This window comes from Rattus norvegicus, chromosome 1 (genome assembly GCF_036323735.1).
Source record: "Rattus norvegicus strain BN/NHsdMcwi chromosome 1, GRCr8, whole genome shotgun sequence".
NCBI lineage: Eukaryota > Metazoa > Chordata > Mammalia > Rodentia > Muridae > Rattus > Rattus norvegicus.
In genome coordinates, this window is record NC_086019.1 from 15,919,710 (window position 1) to 15,941,664 (window position 21,955).

The following is a 21,955-nucleotide window of genomic DNA, read 5'->3' on the forward strand; positions in this document are numbered from 1 at the left end:
TTTCACTCAGGAGGATCCCAAATGCTTTATGGATCTACAAATAGTGTCACCCACTCTGCCCAGTAGGCATTAGGTGGACTAAACTTGGAGCGCAGCCACTGGAGAAGAGCTGTTATTAAATTAAAAAAATATGCAAAAATAATGTGTCCCAGTAACTGTAAAAGAAGGGGACGCAAATGTTTAACTTAGTATTAATAGATAAAACAGGAGTGAGAGAAATGAGGGAGACTCGTACTTTGTATTATTTTAAATTGAAACGTAATCATTTTACTGATTTTTGAAATATGGAATTCCTAAAGTAACGTAGCTGGTTTCCACATCGTAACTTCTATTACAGAGCTGAATGGAGATTCTAATTCTTAAAGTTAAAGTGCTCACCGAACCCAGGGAGCACCAGTTATGGACTAGGTTACAGAGAAAGGATAGATTTATAAAGACGGTGTTCTCCCACAGCTGCTGAGCTGTTCTGATTTTGACGACACGCCACCGAGAAACCAACAGTCACCAAATTTGACGTCTCAAAGTAGCAACGGCTTCACTGTGTCTGTGGTTTTGTTCACTTCACGTCTCTTCTCTAGCAGACCTCTAGGACCTCTAACATGGAGGCGGGCAGGAACAAGAACGGCTCTTCCAGAAGAGAATTTCTGGAGCACCAGTGGCTCCCACTGGGATGGAACCATTGCACGTTTTACTGGTCGAAATAGAGTAGTTGAGTAGGATTCCTCTTTCGTCTGGTTAAAAAAAAAATCAAACAAGTAACTGGAGCTTCGGAAGGTTTCCCATGTCTATTATGGGAGTCAGCACAATGGCCCCACAGACGAGCCTACAGGCAAGCCTTTTCTCAACAAGGCCTCTCTGGGACGCTTTCCCCAGGTGACTGTACACAGTGTCCAGCTGACTACACTCTCAGGACCCTCTGTAAGTAAGCACTTTATGTTGCTTCCCTACAATTCCTCCTACTCACTCCCCTGCTGACTTTCTTCCTTCCTTGTCTTACTCGTCACCAGCTTGCAATGGTCCTCATCACATGGCTGGAGAGTGTGAGTTCCACACAGGAGAACAGAGATGTGATCCTACCCTGAAGAAAAGGCATTAAATCACTTTAGCATGGCTTTCCCAACTGTATCAATTTTTGCTACAAGTAACCTAAAATATTTCTCTAACCACATAGGTTGGTTAGGTTTCTTTTCTCCCAATGCCTTCTTTCTACCTGTCTACTCTCAAGTAGCCGAAATATAGTGCTTCAGTGTTTTCCCAAAGCGGACAGATTTCACCAAGACTGCAAGGGCAGGTGACTGTAGATGGGTATATAAAGGTCTGTGTCTAGAATATTCTACCATTTGAATGTCCTATATCCTCCCTCTCTCCAATCAATCTTCAAAACTATAACAACATTAACCACACATGCCAGGTAATATAATACAACTATCTCTTGTTAATGAGAATACCTTTTTTTTTATTGGTGAGACTACCTTTTTATTCTTCACAAATTGACGGACTCAGTATCATTTACTGACTGACTCCAATGTTTCAGAGCGATACTTATTCCTTCTCCATTACAGTGTCAACCCCGTATTTATTCTTTATAATTTTAAAATGCAAAGTTAACCATTCAGTGAACAAATCGCAGGATGCCATTTTTCAGATGCATCGTTATGAATGTTGTTCCACATAAGAGGAAAAAAAGAGCAAGAAGCACGGTCATTCAACCACATCCACGTTTATCAGTGATTATAACTTTCACTCTAATCTCTGATGCATCATCATAGACAAAGTGTGTTATGCACTTCGTGGATATTAACATATAAAGAAGTAAACTAGAGCAACAATGAAGGAAAAGAAGGAAACTTCATAAATATGCAAATTAATGGATTTCTGAACGAATCTGTACACGTTACAGCAAGAGAACAAGATTTGTACGTGTAGACAGCCTCCCAACTTCTGTAAAAGGGCAAGAGGTTTGCTTATTATCTGTCAGTTCCTTTCCCAGGACGTTTGTGCTTTATTTAGACAAGATTGAGTGTGGTGATGTGAGCCTTCATACTCAAAGGTGGTACACATGGCATATCTTGTCTGCATGGTGCTGTCACTTCCTATTCATCTCTACCATTGGGGACATCTCTGAGTTACGGATATCCTCCTACTATTGAGTAACACTTTTGTTTACTGACTGAACTAAGTAGTCTAATAAACTCGCAAACCCATTTTATTTTTCCTGTGTATTTGTCTTTAGTGTGAATGTTCTAACACCCGAATTATAACTCAATGCGACTATTGCGAGGGACAATACTCCAATTCTCAGGCAGTGTCCAAAGATAGAGAGTATGTCAAAAACATGAATTATTGAGTGTAATAGCAACAAAACTACTCCCACTTTCACGTTTGGTGAAACTTTCACACTCTATAACCGATGAGTTCATTTGGTGACATTTTTGCACTCTATAACTGATGAATTCTATTTGAAAATTTACAGTGTGCATTGTTCTCATATTATATAATACATTCTATAAGTGAGAACTTCCTCTTTGTAAAGTGTGGTTTAACATATATGCTAATAGTACGTTTTTTGATAGGACAGATCATTGTTGTATAAAGCCTGTTGCTTCTCAGGAGTAGAGTACACATCATTACTGCCAAGTCTCGTGGGGATTGTCTCACTTCTCCACATCTTTTTCTTCAACAACATTCTTCTGCTCAGAAGAAATATTGACTGAGAAATAGATATAATTTTTGAAAAGCCCACCAGGTGGTGGCATTGACAGGAGGCTTCAAGGAAAAGAAGGACCATGAATAGCAGCCATTCTTGGTCATGGGACAGAAAGAAGTCAATCTGGTACTAGGTTGGAACTTTCTCCCTTCTGATTAGTTTTTTTGTTTTGTCTTGTTGTTTTGTTTTGTTTTGTTTTGTTTTTAGCAGTGCCAAAAGTTAAGTAGTCTACAGAGGGAGAAAAGTCTTCAACTGTCTTGCCTAGCTATGAATCCTGTCAACTCCTATAATGAACAGATGGGTGTTCTGGTACAATAGTGGCCTACACAACACAACACAATACAATACAATACAACACAACACAATATAATACAATAAAGTACAACCCAACCCAATCAATCCAATCCAATCCAATCCAACACAATACAACACAACACAACACAACACAATACAATACAATACAACACAACACAACACAATCAATGAAATCCAATCCAATCCAATCCAATCCAACACAACACAATAGTAGTAACTACTTTCTGATCTATTTGAGGCCCATACCACAGTAGTGTACTCATGTCTGGTACTATAAATCTATAGTCAGGAGCCCTTGGCTGGAAAGGTCATAGGCCCTAGATAGAAACCTATAACTGGTGCTTTTGTGAATGGTCATGCTGCCAATCTGCCTCATAAATACTTACATTTATACCCGCAGATGTGTGTTTTTGCCATCGGCAGTGGGTTGTGGTGAATGCAGAGACTTGGTAGTGACCATTAACAGTAGCTTGTGGGTAAGGCAGACTTGAGGTGCTGAGAATAAGTGGTGGTGATACGCTTGACTCTAAATGGGATGCCTCTACTGCCCTCCCCTAGAATCAAGGGACATCGTGGAAGAAGGTCCAGAAAAAGCATAAAAGACAGAAGACGGGAATATGGGCAGCACCAAGTCTTCTTGACACAACATAGCATTGTCCTTATGCACTTACCGTACTTGTAGCTTTCTATACGCACAGGTTGGGCTTATCGGCATTTATCACAGATCGGAGAGGGGCCCACGAGGCCATCCCCATCCCTGAGGGACTATTCACAGTTAGATGTTGCTAAGGAGAGAGTGTCGTTTGTAGACATGAGCTGCCCATGCCCCAGTAAGTAACCTCTTTTGCCTGTACAAAGGACTCAATTAAACTCAAGGGGTCACACACACCAAGAAGACATGAACGTAGGAAAAGTTCCTGTTGGTAAGAAGGCTTTCAGTGCAAGGAAAGATAATGAAAGAAGGTGAAGTATCAATGAATTTAAAAATGAAATAAAGCAAAAAAGACAAAACAAAACAAAACAAAACAAAAACAAAAACCAAACCCAACAGCCCGCTGATATTTGACTATTAACTGAAGTATTTAAAAATAATATCTTTTAGATGAGAACATGGAAAGTCACTTAAATGTTTTCTTTGCATTCTACTTGAAGTTTTCAATAATAAACCTTATAATATTTTATTTTTTTATAAAGAGTGGGCCAGAAAAATGCTTGCTACCAAGGCCAATAATCAGAGTTTGATTCCCCAGACCTACACATGGGAGAAGAGACAACTGCAAGTTGTCCTCTGAGTCTGCGTGTACGCTTTGGTGTGTGTGTGTGTGTGTGTGTGTGTGTGTGTGTGTGTGTGTGTGTGTCTGTCTGTCTGTCTGTCTGTCTGTCTGTCCGTCCGTCCAGTTTCTCTTCTTCTGTGTCTCTCAACATATGATAAGGTAAAGACTCCCGGGCAAGATTGCTTTTTTCACCAAGGGACTGGAGCATGTGCTTCTCCCAGTATCTGCTTCTCCTGGTAGGATTAATTTATAGTCTTGCACTTATCCAGAATCGCTGTCCAAACACCATGAAGGAGAATTAAAAATTTCACCTATGAAACTTGATATCCTTTTTAATTAATGTGGTTACGTGTAGGGATACTCATTAGATTGATATAAAACGGATGGCAACACCAACAAGTGTACGTATTGATACTTAATAGCACCCAATGAAAGAAAGTAATGAGTCAGAATGACCCCCAAAGCAGAGGATCTATAGTTAGAATAAATGTATTCATGTTAATGAGAGGTTGATTAGCTTAAGCCACTGCTATGAAGTTTCCAAAGTTTATGGAAGAACCCATTTACAAAAATCTATCTTAAAAGCAACATGGACTATTTTTGTATTCAGATAAAAAATAAATTCCTACTTGTGACTATTTCATGTGCTGTAAGAGGGTCTGTAGAAAGATAAACTTTTCTGATAAGTACTAAAATGATAAAACCTAAGGTTGGGTTTATTAAGGCTGCAAGGCAGATGTTCCTTGCTGCTTGTAAGCATTCTGCTCTGTGTTTATTCACAGAAGTTTAATACCAGGAAGAACCATCAAGTGGTTCGTGAGGTCGGAGTATTGAGGTGGTGGCAGTCCTAAGTGTAAATCAGTCAGTTTGTTTATTGGGAAATGAGGTCTTGAAAGATTTAAATTAAAAATTAAAACCTATAAGTGCACATTAGGAAAGCACAAAGAAAGAGTGTGTGGATAAAACTCCACTTAGGGACTTAAGTGATCTCAAAACACAGTTTTTAACATCCTTAGCCAAGCCTATCTTTTAGTCATTTCAACCAAGGAATGGAAAACCTACTTTTGTTATGTTAGTTAGATTTTCCAACAAATGTGCATTGGATAACAATGTTATACTTTAATGTTCAAACATAATTTTTATTGTTTTATTGAAAATACAGTTTTTCATAAAATATATGCTGGTCACAGTTTTCCCTTCCTCATCAATTCAAGATTCTCCTGACCCATCCAACTTCATGTTTTCTTTGTCTCTTTCTTTAGAAGAGAAAAAGGCAAATTAAAAAAAAATACAAACCAAAATATATCAAGAAATCAAAGAACAAGCATAAGAAACACATACACAGAGAGTCAGGCATACACATGTGTACCCACATGTGCACAGACACAGACACACATGCACACACACAGCCAAAACTCATTAAAAATCAAAATGGGAAACTATAATATACAAGTGAAACTAGTAAATTCAAGTAAAAATAAATGCCCAAACAAAGGCATATAATCCTCCTCCCCCACAAAAATTCTCCAAATAGATTGATTAATTTGGGTTGACCTTTAATGTTGGGCATGAGGGCTATCCTTAAGTGTAATTTATATACCCATTGTGGCTCCATTGGAAAAAAAATTCCTTTGTAAGCAGTTGTCAACTGGAGATAACTTCTTGCTTGTAAATGGAAACTCGTGTCCACTTCCCCCTCTCAGTTCTGGGACTTCTGGTGTGGACCCGTGCAGGCCCTGTGCATGCTGGCAGTCTTTGTGAGTTCATATATGTCAGTCCTGTTGTGTTTGAAATACACTGTTTCCTTGGTATCATCAGCCTCCTTCGCTCTTAAATCTTTCTGACTCCTCTTCTGCATAGCTCCCTGAGCCCTGACAGAAGATGCTGGATAAAATCATTCCATTTAAAGCAGAGTGTTCCAGAGTCTCCCCCCTCTGCCCATTGTCCAGCTGTGGGTCTCTGTATTTGTTCCCATATACTGTAGAAGTGTCTCTGATGATGGCTGAGTAAGATATTTCTTCCCACTCCCTCTCCATTTAATTCCCCTATTCCAGTCTCCCCATGCTTCTCCAAAACTATATATTCTATTTCCCTTCTCCAGGGAGATCCTTCCCTCCCTGGAAATCCCCTACTGTATCTGTTATCTGTAGATATGGTTACCCAGATTGTAGCATGCCTACTGAAGGCTTAAAACCTGACATCCACATTTTAGAGACAATATACAATATCTGTCTTTTGGGGGCTGGATTATCTCACTCAGGATGACTTTTTTTTAAATATAGTTTCACCCTTCATCTATCTACCTGTGAATTTCATGATTTCACTTTTGTGAACAGCTAAGGGTCTATAGTGTAAATGTACCAGGTTTCCATTATCCATTCAACTGCTGATGGATATGTAGGCCCTTTCCAATTTCTGACTATTCTGATCAGAGCAGCAATGAACATGGGTGAGCAAGTCCCTCTCTAGCATGATCTAAGTCCTTCAGATATATGGTCAAGAATGGTGTAGCTGAATCTGCAGGTCGACTACTCCCACTTTACTGATTTCCATCGTGGCCATAAGTTCACACTCTTCCCCATAGGCAGGGTTAATTGTTCTCACGCCACAGGCCAGCATTGTAGTTTGTTTTGTTGATCTTGGCCATCCTGATGGCAGTTAAGGTGCAATCTCAAAGTCATTTTGATTTGCATTTCCTTGATGTCTAACGATGTTGAGCAATTTCTTAAAGTGTTTCTCAGCCATTTGTGTTCCTCTTTTGAGAACTCTTGTTTAGTTTTTCTTACCCCATTTTTAAATTGGATGGTCTGTTCCCTCGATGTTCATTTTTTAGTTCTTTATATATTTCAGATGTTAGTCCTCTGTTGGCTGTGTAAGTGGTAAAGATCTTTTCCCACTCTATAGCCTGCGGCTTTGTCTGAATGATGGTGACCTTTGCCATACAGAAGCTTTTCAGACGCATGAGATTCCACTTACCAATCATCGATTTTAATGTCACCGCTATGTGCTCTGGGAGTCTCTTCCTGTGCCGATGAATTTGAGGCTATTTTCTACTCTATTTTCTATCAGATTCAGGGTATCTGGCCTTGTGTTGAGAACCTTGATCCACTTGGGGCTGAGCCAAACATTTTTAAACCTGGTTAAAATATATACTAAACACATGGGGATCACTTTCAGTATACAGTAGTTAAGTATTCTGACAGATATATATTTTTTTACCAACTAGAAATATCAGCAGTGTAGTCACACTAACATTTTCTTTCAGCTTTATTCTTTATTTGCAAACCAGGTAAAAAGGTAACATTCAAATTACCTATGTGTGCTAGGCTACTGTCTGCAAACGTCCTTAAGTGTCAGGGGTTGCATCTCTCTTGGGGGTGGGCCTTAAGTTGTGCCAGTCATCGGTTGGACAATCCTTCAATCTCTGTTCCACCTTTACCCCTGCACGTCTTGTATGCAGGACAAATTTTGGGTTGAAGATTTTGTGGGTGGTTTGGGGCCCCTCCCTCCACTGGAATCCTGCCTCCCACTGGAGGTGACCACTTCAGGCTCCGTCTCTCCCCTCCTCTGATGGTAGAGAGCCCAGCTAAAGTCACCTCCATAAAGACTCCCAGATGCCTCCCCTGTCTCAGAGATGCCCCCAACTGATTTCAGTTCTCTCTCACAGCCTTTCCCCCTCCCCACTCCCAATCCCCACCCCCATTCCCTACTCTTCTGTCATCCAGGTCTTTCCTTCCATCTACTTTAGATGACTATTTTATTTTCCTTTCTAAGTGAGATTCAAGCATCTATTCTTGGGTCCTCCTTGTTACTTTGCTTCTGTGGGGCCATTGCAGGTTGTAACATGGTTATCCTCTACTCCATGGCTAATGTCCACTTATCAGTGAGTACACATCATGTGTGTTTGTCTGGGTCTAGGTTACCTCACTCAGGATGATATTTTCTAGTTCCATCCATTTGCCTGTGAATTTCATGATGCTCTTTGTAGTATTAGTATTCTACTGTGTAAACGTACCTTATTTTCTTTATTTATTCTTCGTCTGAGGGACAGCTGGGTTGTTTCCGGTTTCTGGCTATTACAAGTAAAGCTGCTATAACCATAGTGGAGCATGTGTCCTTGTACAGAGCATCTTTTGGGTACATGCCCAGGAGTTGGTATAGCTGGGTCTCGAGGTAGAACTATTCCCAATTTTCTGAGGAATCTTCGCATTGATGTCCACGGTGGTTGTACAGATTTGCATTCCTGGCTCTCAATGGAGGAGTGTTCTCCTTACTGTCCCTTCTCGTCAACCTGTGCTGTCACCTGAGTTTTTGATCTTATCCATTCTGATGGCTATACGATGGAATCTCAATTTTATCTTTAATCTTTATTTTATCACACATAAAACAAGTTAGTTATGTGTGGTGTTTTTAAAAGCCTTCATATGGAGATGTTCTCGGTTATAAAATACAATATGCTGATTTTTGCATATTGATGATGTATTGCTCATATTAAACTAATCTTTTCGCTCTTTTTGTCTAATGAAAATATAAAACAATGAAAAGTGAGAAGGGAAATGGTGGCACTATTATATTACTATTAAGTAAAGTATTTTCACATATAAAATTGTTTTTAAATTATGAATATATATAAGATATCTGCTATTGTTGTTTTCAGCTTGTCAATGAAACATCACTTTTTTTTTTTTGCTTACAGTTTTTGTGAATAGTGCTTTCATCAGCTCCCAATGCTAAGTACATTTATATTCTTAAAACACAGCTTAATCAAGGTCCGCCATTATTATACTCTCAGATTTTCTTAAAGTGATCACACATTAACTCTGCTCTTTCACAAAGTTTGTTCTGTAAGCCCTGTACTGACTCTGTGCTTCTGAGAAAAGAAAGTGACAAGAATTCTGCACTCATCCCTACCTTCTCCTGAGATAATGTTTCAAATGGGAAACAAATCCAAGCGGATTATTCTCCAGAATGGCAGACCCACCAGATAGAAGAAACAGCAGAATTCACCGATACTAAGACTGCTAAGATTTAGAACTGAGTGACTTGGAGGAGGAAGCTGCAGATAGGGGGTTTCAAAACTACTCTGAGCTGCACAAACCCAGAGCAAGGTCTCAGGAGACTTTCCAGACAATGGCTATGGGAGGTGGGAGCTTTGCAGAAATCTTTAAACGACTTTCTGCCTACTTCCAGGAAACATTAGAGTAACCGGCTCATTCAGAAAAGAGAAACACTGTGTTGTAATACCTTGTGTCCTGAATAAGGGCTGCACCCTTGGAAAGAGAACAAAAGAAAAACAGAATCATCCAAGTAAAACAAATCAGGATAATAAAATAAAATATGAATTGTCTCTCAGAGGAAGAAATCTAATCTAGCAAGACGGAGAGGGGAGGGGGACCTGGGGTCTCTACAATGTATCATCCACATTAACACTATGTAACTTCAAAACTGGAAAGGCAATGATCAGGAACAATGGTGACACTGAGAAGCCACAGGCACAGACACAGAATTGGTCAGGATGTTCACATTAGCAGAGGGCTGAAAATATTCATAGCTAACCTGTTAGAGGAAACAGAGTAACCTGCATACCAAATGGCTTTCAGAAGAAAGATGGAATCCATCACAGCCAGATGGACATTAGCAAAATGTCTTACTGTTTGCAAGGATGGGAAACAACTGGATACCTAGGATTCTGTTCACAGAAATGCAGAATAGTATACTACTGGCAAATACTTTGTTAATACCCTCTCCTGCTGAATACATATTACCATACAGCACAACAATTCCACTCAGGAATTGATCCAATCTCAACACAAGCGAGTTACCCACAAAGGTTAAAATGTAAATTTTACATGTTTCATGACACCTCCAAACTGGAAATGAAAAAAAAAAAGTCCACAAATAGTAAATGTATAAATTATGACATATTATAGCTCATATTTGTGAATACTACTACGTCATATAAAGGAATCCAACAAAAGAAGTCAGAGACAAAGACTACATAAGCTTACATTTAGATGTGTTTCTAGATGTGCAAACGTGTAAGAATGGGAAACAGGTCACTGGCTGTCAGAGGATCGGTTGGAAAGAGCAGACGGACAGAATGTGAAAGACATGCCGGGATGTTTGAAAAGTTAAAGGAAAGCAAATTCGAAGACTTGAGAGTGCATTTACACGTGGATGGCCTGGAAAGGATCGTTGGGGTTAGTTCACAAAGACACTTGAACTTTCCTCTGCAGTAAACAGAACAAAACGAATAGTGATTACAAATGGCTATTAGGGTCCTACATGGCCATATATATATGTTTTAATTATGGTAAAGCCTACATAACACAGGGTTTTATTACCCCTTTAAATGTGACAGTCCCATGGTCCTAAATGTATCCTAGTTTTGTCAGTTATTCTCACCAGCTGTCTTTAGAACCTATTCATTTTTTCCCAGGATAAACTTCAACACATGTTCTTTGAAATGAGCCTGGATGGTGATGTAGGAATGATATGAATTAAGAGCCTTGAGATGGACCAGTTTAGAGGCTCATTCAAGAGCTAGAACAAAGGATAAAGAACATTGGAATAGAATAGAGGGAAGTGAGCTTTAGATAGGGGCAAATGTGCTCATCAGAGAGAAGGGAAAAATACATTTCAGTATCCACCAAGGAGTCAGTCTATGACACTTCCTATTCAGACAGTTGGGTAGAAGATGGAATTCTTACCCCAGAATCCAGAACACAGAAAGATGGATGGCTGGAAAGGATTCCTGAGCATAGAATGCTCTGAACTTGTAGAGTCTACCTCTGAGATAGAGAGAGCCAAGGATGGCTAATGGATCTGCATGAGGCATGGTCACAGTGGTGGCAGACGGACTCTTACGAAGGATTTTCCCACTCTTCCCTATATGGACAAAAATTAACAGTAAATAATCATAAAGCACACAAATATTCTTTAACAATTTTATTACTAGTATTATTTTAAAGATTTATTTTATTCTGAAAATGTGTTTGCTTGATTGAGCTTAGGTGTATCACATGCATTTATGTGCACCACATGCATTTATGTGTACCGCGTGTAATTATGTTTATCACATGTATTTATATGCACCACATGTATTTATGTGCACCACATGTATTTATTTGCATCTCATGTATTTATGTGTACCACATGTATTTATGTGCATCACATGTATTTATGTGTACCACATGTATTTATGTGCATCACATGTATTTATGTGTACCACATGTATTTATGTGCATCACATGTATTTATGTGAACCACATGCATTTATGGGTACTACATGAATTTATGTTTATTACATGTATTTATGTTTATCATATGTATTTATATGCACCACATGTATTTATGTGCACATGTGTTTATGTGCAGCATATATATTTATATGCATCACATGCATTTATGTGCATCACATGTATTTCTGTACACCACATATATTTATGTTCATCACATGTATTTATATGCATCACATGTACTTATATGCACCATCACATGTATGCAGGATTCCATGGAGTCCAGAAGAGAGCATCATATCCCTGGGGTCTGGAGTTCTAGGCAGTTCTAAGCTGCCATGGTGATGATAGGAACCAAGCCCAGGTCCTCTGTAAGAGCGGTCCTCACTCCTGACTGCCAAGCCATGGAATCATCTTTCTGGCCTCTATTAATACTATTTTTAATTGAAAAATAAGTATAGATATGGAGTGTACTGTTGTGACACATGAATACGCCGTGGAAGGGTTAACTAGAACAGTAAACGGGTGTCGTCTCACTTATCTTTCTGTGTAGAGATGCTATGTAAGGAAAACTTACTCTCGTAGGAGTTTTGAAGGAAAATGCATGCTTTTGATTCACATTTATTCTGCTGTGCATCACAACTCATAAAACCGCTCTGGATGTCTACATGAAACGCTGCCTCCTTTGGGTATAGGAAAGTAGACAGAGGAGCGGAGTACGATCTCAAAGTCATCTTACAGAAGGAAAACCACCAATGACTAAGAAGAACAAGAGCAGATGTTAAAATCAATGAGTACATGGGCAAGCAAAATGCGAACAACCTCAGGCCCCTCAGGTTGGCAAAAAGCAAAGTTTTCTAAACGTGAAGCAAGATCTGTAGGGAGAGGACTAGATAACACTCAGCTGCCCATGCCTAGAACATCCATGCCTCGCTTTTGACGCAGGGTGTTGTCAACCCAGAATGAGGTAAATGAGGAAGCGCTTAGGTCTTAACTTACTTTAGCATTTAAAAACACTACTGATGAATTTAATTTACTTCAAAAATCTGTAAAATGCATAAATAAATGGCTAACATTTTGGCTTATCTTCTTGTAGTTTTAATTAATTAGTTAATTAATTAACTTGTTTTTTTCCAAGATATGCTCCTTCCATGTAGTTCTGGCTGTCCTGAAACTCACTATGTAGACCAGGCTAACCTCCAGCTCGCTGAAACCCACTTGCCTCTGTCTCCCAAGTGTTGAGATTAAAAGTATGCCCCACCATGCTCAGCCTTCTTCAGTTAAAACAAGAAGTATTTACAGAGGGTATGGTGGCATATGAGAGTAACCGTGACACTGAGAAACTGAGGCAGGAAGGAAGATTGTGAGTTCAAGGATAGCCTTGGCTACACAGTAAGTTCCAGGCTAGCCCGGGCTAAAGGGTAAGAGCTTATCTCAAAACATGAAGAACTAGAGATGTAGTTCTGAGGTAGAGTGCTTGTGTAGCATGCCCACGACCACAAAATAAAACAAAAACTGGTATCAATATATGAATATTGCTTTCCGTATAGCAATGTATACACAGCATGCATTACAGTGTCAATTATACAAAATGTTTATACGGACATATATTTAGGAGAAAAAAATTTTTTTTCTTTTTTTCGGAGCTGGGGACCGAACCCAGGGCCTTGCGTTTGCTAGGCAAGCGCTCTACCACTGAGCTAAATCCCCAACCCCATTTAGGAGAAAATTTAATCATAGCATACATGTTCATGTTTTATTTTAACCATTAGAATATATTTCTTTTTCTTCCAGCTTTATTTATACAATGAATACATAGAATTGTCATGTAGGTATAGACATTGTGGAATGAAGAGACAGTGTGAGAATCATCACTCTCAAGCTATTTAGAATATGCATTGACATGGTGCTCCTGCGAGTGTGTCACATGTGTCCCATGTGTCATGTGTGTCACATGTGTGTGTGTGTGTGTGTGTGTAAAGAACTTAGAATCTACTATGTAACTATATTTTGCAATTACAAACAACAACTGTATTTTGTAGTTACCGGGCTTGCATGCTTAACTTTTGAGTCTCACTGTGTGCACCTCTGAGGTGGTGCAGAGTTTCTTTTCTGTGTTTCTTGTGTTCTTTCCTCTCAGTATAATGTCCTCGTGTTTCCTGTGGCCTTGCTAATGATAATAGAGTTGGTGGTAACCCAAGCTTTAACACTGGAAAAATAGAAAAATAGGACAGGAAAGATATACTTACGGGATTCTACAAGGTATTTATAAACAATGAACTTGAAGTGTGCTCAGAGAGATTTTATACACATGATGTTCAGGATAAAGAAAAGAAAAGAAAGAGGTCCACAGCTCAATGCATTATATAGAAATAAACCTTAACCCTTACATATGCTACAAGGATGTGTGTAAAAGTAAGGTTACAAATCAAACACATTGTAAAGGGAAAGAAAATAGAAGATAAAAAAATAAAATAAAACAAGACACGAAGCCCTGCAATGGTAGAAGGGACTTGAAAGAATATTGCAGATTCAGCACTTGGATTTGAGATCCCTCTCGGGTGTGTGACACTAACAAATGACCAGAGGCCCAAAGGTTGTGGAAGCTTCTCTCGTTTCTCTCCTTATTTCTTTGTAATCCTTCTTTCTTACAGAAGCATGATACTGGAGACAGAAAAGTGTTTTGTGAGTTGAGCTCAGGCATCAGTCAGTTCTTAGAACTTTAGCTCCACCCAGGTTATTATTTATTTATTATTTATTTATTATTTAGTGCTGATTGAACCCACAATCTCGCTTATGTTAAGCATATGACCTAGTCCTGAGTCAGCACCGTAACCACCCACAATTATAGACTACATTCTTTTATTTTTATTTGTTGACTGTTGTTTGCTTTTGCCAGAGTCTCCCTTTGTAGCCCAGGCTATCCTTGACTCACAGTACTCTTGTTTTTGCTCCTTGAGTAACTTAGGTTACCACCAAACCTGGCATTAACTGCATTCTCTTACTTGCATTCTTGGCTGCTCTCATGTGTTGAGGTAAGAACGTGTTGCTGTGTAGCTCAGGCTAGCCCTGACTCACAACCCTCATCTTTCAGGTTTCCAAATGCTTGGTTGCAATTATGTGCTACCTACCGCACTCTGCTGAACTTCATTCTTTTTTTTTCAGCCCCTCCCCTGAACTACATTCTTTATGTTGGATCATTCCTACTCTCAGTTTTCTCCTCCATAATCTGATACTACAATAGTGAATAGAGCTGTTTGGATATTAATATAATAAGATATAAAATACTGAGGTGTTTGGCATGCATAATTAATCTATCTTATCGATAATTGTGCGTATTTTAGAAACCTTGGTGGCTTTCTTACCTATCGTTATTTTTTTTTAATACTCTTTAATCTGTGACATAAGTAAAGATAGTGATGTTGTCCCTGTGAAATTGAGAGACAACATAAAGTTGAAAGGGAAGAGCTAGGCCTCAATCTGAAAATTAAAACAAAGAGCTAATACTAATAGCATTCTACGTAAAAGGGGTCAACGTAAGTTGCATAATGGGTCACAGCCAGCATGGACAGACATGAACAAACGCAACGTGTGAACAACCCTGGGAGCATTGGTGTGCATTCTCCATCAGTGAACTCCTTGAGAGTCAGCCTGGGCTGGGCACTCATTCATGGGGTTGTGAAGAATCCTTTTCCTCTACCCACCTATTAGAAATCTGTAAAGAAACTGGGCTCAGGTCTGGTGGTCTTGGTTTGGAAGGAAGGGTCACTAACCAAAGAATGTTTTGAAGAAGGAGATGGAGACTACCTCATGTGGACCTGCTGAAAGTGAAGGGGATTTTATGTGTGCACAAGAAAAGTCCAAGTTAGGCATTAAAGGCATCTCTACTTCTAGCTATGGAGGCAAGATTAGCCTTTCCCTCAGAAATCTACTCATTGGAGTTGGAGTGCAAGTTCCGTGGAGCAGAATTCAGTGAGCAGAATTCGGTGAGCCCATACTTGTAAGAACTGACCAACCAGATAAAGGCAATGCAACTGTCAGTCTTCATTAGTAGCTCCTTTTAAATTTATATAAAAAATGTTGTAAAAGATGCTAATGAAACACATCTTTGGGGAGTTTCTCTGGAGGCAGTTTCAGAGAGGACTAAGGGACGAGGACTTACTCTAAATACAGACACCATCCCATGGGCTAGGTTCTGGACTAGATGCAAAAGTAAAATGAGAAAGGCTGCTGAGTGCTTGACGGTCGATTCTCTTTCCTTCTTGATTCCAAACTTGTGAGCAAACAGCCTCCTGCTGCCTGCTGTCCTGTCTTCCCAGCCATGACCGGTGCATCCCTTGGTCCACGAACCAGCAAAACTTCATGTTGCTTCTTGCCAGGCAATTGTAAAAACAAGTAGTTCCTCTCAGATTTTACAGGGCAGTGGTGGTTGTAAAGGACTCTATGCAGAATCTTTACAATTTCTTGTTTAACAGCATGGTTCAGGAGATTCCCAGATACAATATATTGCACTAGATGACTTCCAAAACCTCCCACTTCCAACTCCCAGAGTCCCACTTTCTGTCAAGGGCTTATTACCTGCCAATAGCAGGTAATTCTTTTAGGAAGAATGAGTTCCAGAGAGTGCAATCAGGGTTAGGTCGTCATCAGAGGAAGATCTTGATCATGTTACATCTCAGTCAGGGTAAGCCATGGTTACAGTGTAACAATCCTTTTCAGTCAGCGTAAGGTTTAACATTGTTTTTGTGGAGTACAGGTATTTTATGACCCAGAAATACTTACACAACTCTATTCCCATCCCACAATACATTTATACAATTAATGCAACTTCCCTTCTTTTTTCAAATTCTTTATCTGTATTCCTTTGGTATTTAATGTCGTCTCTGCTTAGCTCTCTGAAGATGGGACTAGATCTTAACTAGTGCAGTTTTACTGAGGTCTAACTAGAACCACGGTAAGGTACAGCGAACTCTCCAAACCAGTTCATCACCAGATCCTAAATTCTTCAACGCCTCCTTCTTTGCCACTGCTACCCACTTTGCTAAGTCTGGAGTGAGAGAGCTGACTCTTTCCAGTTCTGAACATCTGCTTTCTGCTAAAGCCATCGAGGGTGTGGTTTGGTAGACCATCAGAACTGATCCTACACAAACTGGCCTCACAGAGGAGTCTGCTGACTGTGGTGGTTTCCCAGCACTCACCAACACTTGATTCTAAGCAATGACAAGAAGGAGCCTTATCACACAGCTTGCCTTCCTCTGTGTCCAGCAAAGTCTCTAGTGCATGCTAGGCAGATAGTGTACTTTCTAGATTTGTGAATGGCAGCTACGAACCAATGAGCGGCTGGGCGAAGGCAGAAAGATGGCAGCAAGGAAGAATCCACTCCCTGCTTAAAGTTAAGCACATCAGGGCTCAGCAAAGTTCCCAAGTGCTATTCCTGCCCCTTCCTAGACTGGTTCTCCTCTGTTGAGTGTGATGATCCTTTGCCTGTGGGTAGAGTGTGTTCTGAGGGGATGATCACTGCCTGATATGAGAGATGATATTGGAGATTAGTTAACCGTATGGGCTGGGTCCCAGGGGAGGTGTGTGAAATGAATCAGATTAAACAAAATTGATAATGTGAATGCTTAATCAAACAGACAAAGGTAGTCTGCACAGCTAATTAGGGGCAAATAGAGCGTCCCTCTTGTACCTCATTTAACTGACAAATTGTGCAGACAGTTTTAATGGGAGTCTGTTTAGCAAAGAGAAGGCTGTATCGTTGACAGCTTGGCGAAATGTGGTTTCTGTAACACCACATGATGCTTATGGAAATGAGCCTCGTGCAGCTGAGCTCTGAGCGGGTCCTGGGTTGTGCAAATCACAGCAAAAAAAACAAAAAACAAAAAAAAAAAAAACAAAAAAAAAAACGGACCTTTCACAGCCCGCTGGGCAGGGCGTTCTTAAAGGCAAAGAATGCATTTTTAAACTTTAATATTTGAAGGGGTCAAAAGGGGCTTAAAGTTAACATTTGGTGACACGTGGCATTTCCAGACTTGGTGAAGAAATCAAAAGGAGCGTATCCTGACAGGAAAAGCAGAGTCACCATTTTCACAGGGAAGAAGCTGGGGCAATAATTGCTAGGCACACAGCCCTAGACCAAGAAAGACAGCATAAGGAAAGGAGAGTGGCCCAAAGTTAAAAAGTGCATTAAGATTCCAAAGACTTAAATTATATGAGAAACTTCCAGAATATTCACTGTCTTAAGCAACGTCTAAGCCTCTTACTTCGATTCTGCCTCCTGAGCCTCGATGAGCCCCATCTCTTCCTGTTTTCCAGATGAGAAACTTCCCTTCCTGTCTTCACACTGGCTTGTCTTTGGGCTTGTCACGTGGTTGGAGGGATTTCCCAGTGCAAGCACGCTCTCGGGAACTGTTAGCGAGCGAGCTCAGCTGGTGTTGGTCTCCAGGGTTTCAGTGTTCAGAAGAGGTAACATGTGAGCCTCCTGGCGTACTCTGCCATAGTTAGTACCATGGCTAGGCACTCTGCAAACGTGAGAAGGAATAAAAAAAACACTCACACGGGGATGGGAGCTCAAAGGGGCTTTCCTGTGGGCCTGAACCCCTAAAGTCTCGTGCGGTAACCAGCTGCAGAGGGGGAGGTAATGCAGGGACAGGCAGAGTCAAATTTCGTGTTTACCTGTGTCTCAGTGTCAGCGTGGCACTATGTGCGGAGACTGGAACATGCTATTGGATTTACACAGCGGAGTTGAACAACAGCCCCGATCTTGGGTACCAAAGCATCGCTTGCAGCATCCACCCTAATGAGGAAGGCTATGCATGAAGAGCACTCATTTAACGAAGTGGTATTTGTGAACCACTCCACCAGTCGGACATGGTCTTTTCTGGAAAATGAACAGTTTTGCATAAAATGGTCCATTAGTGTCAATGGAGGGGTTCTGACCTCTTCTCACAGAGCGCAATGCTGCTCTGAAAGCCTAGTCAAGTGGAACCACTGGAACTGGGCTGGGGCTCAAGACCGAGCTTTGCTACCTCTGGCGATTGCCCTGTGCTAGGAGGCATTAAGAGAAAGCCAGAGTAACTTTTCCTTTGGTTAATAGGCTTGGCAAAACTGCGTATGCGGTTTAACTGATTAACAAATTCATCCCTCACAAACGATCACAGAGTTTGATTTAATGGTTTAAACAAGAAGGATGGCATGTTTTGCCACACTCAAACTACACACGTTCCAAACTATATTGGTGCTAGCCCAGGTCAAACCCTTGTGAACTTAAACAGTGGATCTATACAATTGAGTAGCTGGCAAAACAGATCTTATAGAAAGATGGGTAAAGCTATTTGGAATCACTATGGAAACAACTTTTAGATTTCTTTACATTATGGTGTCTGAATTTAGTAAATTAATTGGTTTCTTCCCCCCCCCCCCTTTTTTTTTTCTTCAAGACAGGGTTTCTCTGTAGCCCTGGCTGTCTTAGAACTCACTCTGTAGATTCAGAGATCTGCCTGGTTTTGCCTCCCAATTGCTGGGATTAAAGGCACCACCACCACCACCTGGCTAAGTGAGCTAAGTGTGGCTCTTTCCAAAAGGGGGAAACATGTGGAAAATACTAGAGAAAATGGAAGAACTTGCAAAGAAAAATTGCTGGCTGGCGTGGAACTCACAATGTGTGCCACTATGGCTTCAAATTTCTGATAATTCTCCTGCCTCAGCCTCCCAGAGTAGCGGAGAGACTGGGGCCGGAATTCCAGGCATCTACTATACCCGGCTTTAATGAGAATTGTAGGGAGCCATTCTGAGCTATAGAGTCACAAAGGACGTGGGGAGCGGGTGTGGCGGCAGTCCCAAGATGGCGCCCGGGACTGCAGCTAAGTCTCATGACTAGCACCTGACTTCCTCACACACCTGAAACTAGCCACGTCCATTGTGAGTGCTGCGCAGGCGCACCATGACGTAAGATCAGGCCATGTGACGTGGACCTATGAACTGAGACTACGGAAGTCTGGACGGAGGAGGCGGAGTTGAGGGAGGATATAAGGGAGTGTGCTCGGGGGCTGGGAGAGGAAGGGAAGAAAAGAGAGATTGCTGCTTGCATGCAGAAAGAAAGGTTCCTGAATAAACTGCTTTGAGAAGAACATCGTGGTGTCGCTCCTTTCTGCGGGACAGAGACGGAGGCGACAGAGAATTTGTTCATTCTGGTCCAGTTGATGCCTTGCCTACAGAGTAGTTCTTGATCATGATAGCAGCTTTCAAAAATAAAGCTGAGGGAAGTGTACTCTTAAGGGGAGATTGTACACGACCAGCCGCCCACATTCAGGCCTCTCTCAAGTCAGCGAGAGTCTCAATTATTAGGCCACATGATTTAGCTTTGTCTCTAGGGTTGTTTGCCTTTCCAGACAGACAAGGCCACAGGGTAGGAAGGACCCTCGAAGTCTTGCAGACAGACTAGCGATTAGAAGGGAAAAGCAGAAACAGAGAGAATGAATGAACGCTCACTAAGATCTGCGTTGTCAGGGTGTCTTAGGGTTTTACTACTGTGAAGAGACTGCCACCAAGGCCATCTTATAAAGGACAACATTTAATCAGAGCTGGCTCACAGTCTCAGAGGTTCAGGCCGTTATCATCAAGGCGGGAACATGGCCGTATCCAGGCAGGCATGGTACAGGAGGAGCTGAGAGTTCTCCATCTGTATCTGAGGGCTGCTAGCAGAACACTGGCTCCCGGGCAGCTATTACTGTGGGTGCAAATACCCTCACCCACAGTGGCACACCTATTCCTACAAGGACACACCTCCTTAGTAGTGCCACTCCCTGGGCCAACCATATACAAACCATCACACGGGGAAATGGTGGAATGAGCATGAACCATCATTGAATCAATTTAAGAAAGAAAATAAGAATTCTATACCAACTAAAGCAAAGTGAGCTTGGAGGGTATTTGCGTCTCCCCCATCCCTTCGTTCAGGACCGAGACAAATACCTGAGAGAAGCCACTTGAGGAAGGAGAGCTTTTATTTGGGCTCATGTTTCAAAGGAATTCGGACCCTCATGGTGGAAGGCATTGAGGGTTGTGAGGAAGCAGCTCCTGTAGAGTGCAAAGAGCTTATCTCTCCTCAAGTTCACAGCTCAGAGGTCAGGAAGTAGAGAGACCTAGCAGGACAGATGGCAGCCCTCAAGAACTACTGGGCACCTCCCACTCCACTCAGGGGCTCCACAGCCTTCCCCAAACAGCACTTACATCGGGGACCAAGTGTTGAAACACATGAGTAGGCAACCCCTCAGGCTTAGCATTCCCTAAATCAACACTTCCATCCCCAGGTCGCTAGTCAGAATCACTACAGAAGCGAGGCTACCCCTCTCTCTTCCGACCTCTGTTTTAGTTCACCTATCTTTCCGTTCACTGCATGGCTTTCTGGTTGTATAAATCTAAGCATTGTTGGTGCAACTGAGCTTCTGGTAATTTGACGTTAGTTTCATTGTAAACACCCTCCGTCTGGACGTTAGTTTCATTGCAAACACCCTCCGTCTGGGATCTTAGGTCTGAAGTGAAACGATGGAAAAATACTTAAGCGGCTGAGTAGAAATCCAAGGACCTCCACTTAGAATGCAGATTTAAATGGCACGTGAACATGTGTCATGTGTGACTGCTTTCAATCACAGTTAGGGACTATAGGCTCTATCAAATAAGTGGTGGTAAATTATTATAGTTATACTTCACTATTTAGCTTTATTTTCTAATTAATAGTCAAATTTTTGACTACTATTTTCAAAGGCACTAGAACATGTGTGTGCTTCTAAACGTGTCCTAAATCCAATACTTTTCAAGTGACCGTGGGGGAAAAGCATGCAACAGGCGTTAACTCTGTTCCTTCAAATATCATCTTGTCGAAATGTTCTTTAATCTTTACGATTTACCTGACAATATTAATATTCATTTCGGCAGAGAAGCTATTCAACGGTTATCAGTTTTGTAAAAATTACTACTGTTTAAATTTTTTGTTTTTTATTTTTATTTTTTGCTGTTCATAGTTGTTTCAGATAAGTTTGCAAAACTCGCGTAAATGTGTCTGCTAGGTTGAATTTTAAAGAGACTGGTAATGCAGTGGCCGGTGCTGATGATAATGAATTCTATCAAGTAATGTGGCTGCCAGCCCTTTCAGGGGCAGAAATATTCTTCCACCATCTAAAATGTATTCTGCCCTCTGAAATGACACTCTGCCACCTTTCTTTTTCTTGTTTCTTTCTGTTTTCTTTTCCTTTTGGCTTCTTCTTAGTTTCTGTCACCGGCAAACGCGAAGTCGTCCCAGGCGATTACGTCAGTGTACCAGACCGGAAGTGAGGGCGGGCTGCTTGGGCTAATTGATAAACCTCTCCTTTTGATGATCAGGGTTAGCCTTCTGTCCAGCTACACAGTCGATTGCTCCTGCA

The 21,955-nt window shown here is 41.0% G+C and overlaps 1 long non-coding RNA gene across 1 annotated transcript; it reads right to left on the bottom strand.

Moving 5' to 3' along the window:
• Nucleotides 1-244: 244 nt before the first annotated feature.
• LOC120098795 (uncharacterized) lies at nucleotides 245-19,392 on the bottom strand. Its single transcript, XR_005497291.2, has 4 exons — nucleotides 19,193-19,392; nucleotides 18,210-18,414; nucleotides 17,798-18,055; nucleotides 245-731 (listed from the first exon to the last, which is right to left on the bottom strand). It is a non-coding gene; the product is annotated as an uncharacterized LOC120098795 (long non-coding RNA).
• Nucleotides 19,393-21,955: the final 2,563 nt, after the last annotated feature.